Here is an 8,361-nt window from a genome sequence, read left to right on the forward strand (position 1 = left end):
ATTGTTTCATGCTCTTATTGCTATGCCAATATCATTTGATCCAACACAGTCAGATGATGGAGAAGGCTTAGAAACTACATTGATAAGAAATAAAGCAAAATGTCATAACAGCTGCAGGCTTTTGTTTAATAATACCAAAGTGAAGAGAGCACAGAGGAGAACAGTGCTCCCAGTACATCAGGCACAGAAGAAAACTGTGGAAAGAGATCAAGAACCTCAGACCCTCCAAAGGTACAATGCTTTTTCTGTGAAGAAGAGGATGAAGTATCAAATTTAACATAAGCAGTAACACTGCAGCTGAATGAAAGGTTCAGTCAATGTGCCAAGACCCTAAACCATGGAAAGCTCCTATAAAGTTAAGTGCTGCTGACGTTGTTGCTCAAGAACTGAAGTATCACACATGATGCTTGGCAGACTTATACAACTCAGAGAGAGTACATTTTAGTATGATAAAGCAAGAGGAGAATCGCCATGATCAATGGAAAGAGTTATATCCTGTGGCTTTTTCTGAACTTGTTTTCTACATCATTGATAGCAAGGTTACTAATACAGAAACATCACCTGTAATATTCAGACTTGCTGATCTAGCTTCCCAATACAACCGCTGCCTACAACAACTAGGTGTAGACTCCCCAGACATCAATACTACCAGGTTAAAAGAGCAGTTACTCTCTAGGATCCCTGAGCTTGAGACCCAAAGGAAAGGGCGTGACGTTCTTATGACATTCAGAAAAGACATTGGCACAATTCTGTCTGATGCTAGCTAGTACAGTGAAGCTATTCATCTGGCTAAAGCTGCAGATATCATTTGAAGAGAAATGCTTGCTCATAAGACAAAATTCATTCAAGATTTACAAGAAGGACTTGGAAAGGAAGCTGTTCCACAAGCACTTCTACACTTTGTTTACAGCATGGTGTTGACATCAGGTCCCATCTGGACCATGTTGTTGAACTGTCAGATGTTGCTATTGCACAACTTTTACAATACAACTGCTACTCTAAGCATACTGAAGGATTAAAACCCCGCAGGCATTCAAAACACTGTGAAAAACCTTTTCCCATATTTGTCGGGATGAAAGCGTTTGCCTAAACAAGAAAAAGAGAATTGATTGACAAACTTCATGAGAATGGAATTAGCATATCATATGACAGGGTGTTGGAAATATCAGGACAGTTAGGTGAGAGTGTAGTAAAGCAATATGTGGAAAATGATGATGTGTGTCCACCTATTTTGAGAAAGGGGCTTTTCACAGCTTCTGCTTTAGACAACATAGACCACAATCTAATAGCCGCAACAGATAGTACATCCTTCCATGGTACAAGTATTTCGTTGTTCCACCATCCAAGTCCAGAGGAAGAAGGGGAAGTACGCACATTGCCCAGTATTATAGACAGTCGAACAAAAAAGGTTCCTGATCTTCCTGAGTCATTCATGAACATCCCACTGGCCTTCTTCCGCAAAAGGAATCCAGAACCGAGCACCATTTATGATGTATCTTTGCCAAACCCCAGTCTCCTCCGAAAGGAACTCAAGCTTGAACATGAATGGTTGGAAAAGGTCCATGACACTACAGATGTAGCTGATTCATCCAATATAACACAGTCAGCACATCATGCAAGAAAACAAAGGACAAATGATTTTGTGACCAGCCGGGAATTGACTAAATACGGATCCAAGATGGCCTGTAGTGGAAGGTGCACATGTAAAAAGACAGGATTAGACTGTACTGCCCCCTGTAGCTGCCCTTGTCATGCATCTTCAGGAGTCTAAAACACTGATGTTCAACAATGATAGAGGGAGAATAGAAGCTCTTATACTCATAAACATAATTCTCAAGTTTGAACACAGTTAATGAGTTAGTATATTTGTCACACACACACACATGTATATATATATATATATATATATATATATATATATATATATATATATATATATATATATATATATATTTGTTATTATATCTATGAACAAATGGCTATAAACACTCACAGAAATCAAGTTATATAGACAAATATGTAGAAATACCGAGAAGGTTAGATTATTTTGCATATGGGGCTTACCTGGCGACCATCTTGGAAAATGGCCGACAAATTGGATTCCTGAATGGCAAGGACTGTGTTCTCCCAAGTAAAGACTGCAATTTTATGGCAAAGAGCCCCCTAATTTATCCCAATAATAATTGAACTTTGGCTATTTACACAAAAATATATTGGCATTTTTTCACGATAATCGTTGTATGGCAGCCATCTTGGAAAATGGCCATCTAAGGGAATTTCAGGTGGCTAGTGCTTTTTTCGTAAAGTCTACCCCCCAGTGAGTATTTCTACCAAATTTTATTACTGTATCATCAAATGATCGCTTGTATGGCTTATCTGCTCCACTACAAGGGGAACTCTGAGCCTATACCTTAGTTTAACCGGACCACTGAGCTGATTGACAGCTCTCCTAGGGCTGGCCCGAAGGATTAGACTTATTTTACGTGGCTAAGAACCAATTGGTTACCTAGCAACGGGACCTACAGCTTATTGTGGAATCCGAACCACATTATACCGAGAAATGAATTTCTATCACCAGAAATAAATTCCTCTAATTCTTCATTGGCTGGCCAGAAAGTCGAACGCGGGCCCAGCAGAGTGCTAGCCGAGTACAGTATCGACCTGTCCAACGAGGTACTGGGGAACTCTAAGGAACCTTGTATGTCCATGGTGATAGCCTTGCAAAACACTCATGAAACGTTGTCTGTTCTCGGTCACACTGAAGTGAGAGTATTAGAAAGTTGCGAGGAAAAACAAGGTTTTTTCATCCCATGTTCATTCGCGTAGTTGATATCGAGGTTCAGAGATTCTAACCTCTAGACATTGGTTGACATTAACCTGATCATACTGTAGTCCCTGATACGACCGTGAGGGTATCCAAAATAAAGAAGGTAATTTTATATAGCATATACAAGTACAAATATAATATATATATATATATATATATATATATATATATATATATATATATATATATATATATATATATATATATATATATATATATATATATATATATATATATATATATATATATATATATATATATATATATATATATATATATATATATATATATATATATATATATATATATATATATATATATATATATATATATATATATATATATATATATATATATATATATATATATATATATATATATATATATATATATATATATATATATATATGGTTTGATCTGGCCCAGAGGTTAACTTTGCTGAATTAAGGCCACTAAGTGGTTTTAACTGAAGATTCACGGAAAACTTTTTAGACAAAAGCATATCAGAAAATGTCAGCTTAAGGCCTTCTTCAAATGAGGGAATAATCAGGTAAACACTTGGGTTCACTTAATTAGTTGTATTTACATTAAGCATATAAATCAGAAAAATGGGGAATAATGATGGACAGGTGAACAGGGTCCTGTCAAACAATCAGCTACACAATAGATGAAAGATCCACGATGAAACACAAGGGTGACCCACTTGAAAGGGCACTGCAATGGAAGATACAGTGGTTAGGCCACTGTGCACACACAAGATGATGAGATAGTTCCACAGCAAGCACTCCTATCTGCAATCGAGAATGCAGTGATTACTTAATGAGTCAACAGCGTAATTAGAAGGAATTGAGGGGGTTGCACTTGGGGTGCCCAGCAACTCGATTTGGCAACACTAGTTAATACTCTTACGTTAATATGTTACACACTTTATGTAAGAACCCAAGTCTTACTGAGGTAAATTGCACTGAGAAAGGAAAATAAAATAGTGAGAGAAAATAATAGGGTACGTGACTGACTTCAAGAACCATTATTCGGATACATTACCTTCTTCAGGAGATGGGAGGTTTCCTCGCCTAAGGGCGCCAGCGATGGAGGGTAATAGTGAAAGGGGTTCACCACAAAAGTAACTCGGTCTTCTAGACCAGCCACGAGGGAAGAGCAAGGGGCAGCTCGAAGGGAGCAAGTGGACTGCAAGTGTCTGGGGTAGGGTATCCAACGTCTCTGAGCGTTCTGAGGTCGATGTGCCCATGCGACGCCCTTTTGTAACATCAGAGGATTAAGATTCCACTCCTTCCAGGTGGCGTATTCACCGGTACTCCGTTTTCTATAGAGGGCTCACACGTGGTGTTTGGCGGGCGGGTCACCTTGCACGAGGTCACTCGTGCCCAGGTGTCATGGCACCAGCATGTAGGGCCAGTTGCTGTGGGCGGGTTCACTTTCTCTTGTGAGTCACTCCAGCGCCAGCAAGGATTGATCTCCGAAGGACAGCACTTGGAATTAAGGCCTCAGGGAAGATCACTCAGTCAAAGGAAGATTAAAGCTCACCCAAGGGGTAAGTGAGAGAAATGTCAATAGGGGCGAATTATTTACCCAGAGCTTTCCTTTATTCAACACTTTTACTGTACTACTGAAAATAAACAACAGGCATAAATCTTATTATGAATTCAAAGGAAGTTAAATAATTTTATTCTTATACTTCATATTGCTGTAATTTCTGAAGGGAGAGTTGGCGTAGAGGTTTCCCTCGTTGATTATATATATATATATATATATATATATATATATATATATATATATATATATATATATATATATGGTGTGTGTGTGTGTATAATTATATATATGTATATATACAATGGATTCTTGTCACCTATATTTTTTTCACTTGCATTTATATTTATATATATATATATATATATATATAATATATATATATATATATATATATATATATATATATATTATATATATATATATATATATATATATATCCATATATAAATAATGTATATAATAAAGGTTGACGGTAAAAACACGAAAAAGGGTAGATTTTACAGTGATATTTCGAAAACTACTGTTTCCTTCAGCGGACAGGTTATGGATTAAGAAGTACAGATCTGTACCCCTTAAAGGCTGATTCACATTATAACATCACGTCACCAACACATCACGTCAAAGTACGTGAGAATTTCGTACATGTAATCAAGTGGACTAGTTCACACCATTACGTCACGTCACCGCACGGCATCCACCGTCACATCACGACACGTTTTCTTGGCAAGAATATTTTGACGTGACGTGACGTGACGGTGCTCATGCAAATTTCTTACAGGGGCTTAGTGCGATTATGAGTTTTTTTTACCCTGAATGTTTAATGAGTCAGTGTTGATTGAATGTTTAGTGAGTGTTTAGGGTTTAGTGAATGTTTAGTGAGCATTTAGGGTTTAGTGAATGTTTAGTGTTTAAGTATTCAGTGAATATTTAGTGAGTGTTTAGGGTTTAGTGAATGTTTAGTGTGTAAGTATTCAGTGAATGTTTAGTGTGTAAGTATTCGGTGAATGTCTAGTGAGTGTTTAGGGTTTAGTGAATGGTTAGTGTGTAAGTGTTTAGTGAGTGTTGAGTGTTCAATGATTGTTTAGTGTTATTGAGTGTGAGCTATAGTAAGTGCGAGTGTTCTGTGAGCCACTGAGGTTGGGCACGAACTGAACGGGATTGTGATGGATAGTGTGAATGCAAGGGACGGCTGATGGGACAGTGACGTGACGTGATGTGTCGGTGACGTGATGGTATAATGTGAATTAGCCTTATTTCATTACCTGTCAGTTGAGGATAACAGTAGTTTCCGAAATATAACGCAGTAAAATCTACGCTCTTTCGTGTTTTATGCAGGAAGACCTGGGATAGACGATGTTTCACCACGGTTTTCCAAGGTTGAGTACACGGACAGCCAAGGTTTCTTGTGGGTTGTCTTGCTTGGCAATCCGGCAAGGTCATCCGGGATGGTAGATGGCATGCTTAAGAGGGGCTTGGCAATCCGGCAAGGTCATCCGGGATGGTAGATGGCATGCTTAAGAGGTGCCTGCATTTCTGTGTATGGTATGTTTTGTTTTCGTATATCGAATATTCTCTTCATCATTGTAATGGTTTGGATTAGAGGTATTCCTCTATTACTATTTTATACTGTAAGGACAAACTTCACTTCGTAGCTGCCATCCGCCGCAGAGATGATATATCTCCCTGTGGTTTTCATGTTTTTATTTTGTTTGTTCTGGGCGTTATTGCATTTGTACGGTACCAGAAATATGTCTAAATATTCAGTGATAGCATTATCCTACTCTCCCGGTTATTTCCATTGTGATGTTTAGGTTGCAAGAATGTAGGACTTTAGAGCATTTAATTTTCATTTCAATATTTGATTATTTGGAAGGCCTTTATTGGGAAGCGTTTAAAGTATTCCAAATTTTCCAGTTACTGAGAAATAAATTGTGTTTGTGGTGTTGGGGGTTGGGGTCTGTTTACGCTAAAGCAGTGTTGGGTTCCTAGGTATCAAATGTTTACTGATCTAACTTTTAAAGATTTTCGTTTTAATTCTTCACTCTATTATATATCTATACTTTTCAACAGAAAGGGGCTTGACGAGGTATTTAATCAACAAATAATAAACTAAAATGCATATCCTCATTTGATTCCCAGGGAAGGTCGGCAGTATGAAAAGGGCCAGGATATTAATCAGGGATGAGTCGGCGGGGTCAGTTTAGGTCTAGAATTCGTAATCCTACCGTTTATTTTTTGATGCAGATCAGGCGGAAGGTTTTTTGCCATATGAAAGATGACGTAAAATGATGAATAAACTATTTTCTACTGTGTTGTAGACAAGTTTTCAATAAAAGAAATTCTGACAAATCTTTGTCTTTAGTAATGTCAGTGAAAGGATGCTCAAGTTTAACGAGTTGCATCCACGAAAATACGAATGCTGAATTGCTTATAAAATGATTTCCTTGATCTAGGGAACACACTGAAGGTAAATAAAAGTGTGTTTGGGGTGATTTTAAGTTGAAGATCAGAAAGGAAACCGGGAAGACGTGGCAGAAAATTCTACTTGTGATACTGCACCAGTATTCGCTTTTCCTCTGTCACTCTGCTGTCGTTCTTGCTTGGTGGTATGGAAGGGTGGTAGAAAGTCAGGTTTATTTGGCGGTCCTCTCCAAGCCTTAGAACGCTGATAGTATTTTGGTGAGTAATGTGAATCTTCTCTTTCTTTTGTTCTCCTTTGTAGAATGGGAATTACTTATCCACTTTAGCGGTGTGTCTTAATTCATATTGCTCTGTCTCTGTTGACTGAGAGGCTGGTTCTCTGGAAAAAAGACTTTCAAGAAGCCATTCATTAAGTTGCTTTACAAAGATCCGCTGGGATTTATTGACCTATTTCAAGACTTCAAACTTCGGAAGAGGAAATTAGAATTTCTTTTTCCGAACAGTGGTCTTCTGAGACCTGTAAAAGGAAATTATTCCATCTTTTCTCGATAACTTTAGGAAGTCTTAAACTAAAATGTTTTTGTAAAGTTTTTCGTCGTATGTTGGAAGATGCGATTTTGGAATGTATCTGGCACTGTAGATGGGTTCAATTATTATATCAAAAAGCTAGGGTACGGATCGCCATTTAGCAAGTTACAAGTACGGAATATAGTAAAGAAGTGTTCAGAATTTCATTCCTCGCTTCTAAGTATATTTTAAGGAAGCCAGAATATGCAAAGAGTTCTGGTATGTATCATATGATACCCGTTCCAGTCTTGGTGAAGTTGGCTGTGACCTTTCTAACAATGCATATCGGAGAATCCATGGGGGAATTAGATTTTCCGGAACAGTTAGGTACTTCATTTAAAAGTTTCTCACATTAGGTCCTGGCTGAAGTAATGTTGGGTATTTAGGTGTGAGACAACTTCATCGTCTAGTTCTCCTTTCTCCCTTTCTTCATTCTCATTTTCATTGTCCTCCATTTCTTAATTTAGCTTGTTTTTATTGTCCTGTCATTTTTACCCACCTTGACTTTATCATTCCTTTCTTCTTCCATCTTTACATTTTTTCCTCTTGTTTCTCCCTTAAACCCTCCTTTTCCTAATTCTTTCTTACCCAGTCTGTTCATTTCATTTGTCTCTGCCGAATATGTGATTGAAGCAGTCGAGTGTCAGCCAGGTGAGCTTCAAATAGACATCAACCACTCATCGGCTGGTTCGAAGATAACTGTATTGGCAGACGGAGAAGAAGTGTTAGAGGCAGCCGGCCCTCACTTTTTCAACAGTATATGTGAAATGTTTATCAACGATTTTTGAGTGAAGAAGACTACTGAATAAACCTACAGAAGCTACTTACCTAATCGTGTAAAATGAACCTTGATAATTTATTCTCGGTCTGGAAGAAGTTCAGCTATGAAGTTGAACTTCCGGTGAGAAAAAATTTAACAGGGCAAGAACAAGGATCAAATCTATTGATTGTAAGTTTTGACAGTAGAAAATAAGCCAAAGACCCTAGGGTAA

This window comes from Macrobrachium rosenbergii, chromosome 56, assembly GCF_040412425.1.
Source record: "Macrobrachium rosenbergii isolate ZJJX-2024 chromosome 56, ASM4041242v1, whole genome shotgun sequence".
NCBI classification, from domain to species: domain Eukaryota; kingdom Metazoa; phylum Arthropoda; class Malacostraca; order Decapoda; family Palaemonidae; genus Macrobrachium; species Macrobrachium rosenbergii.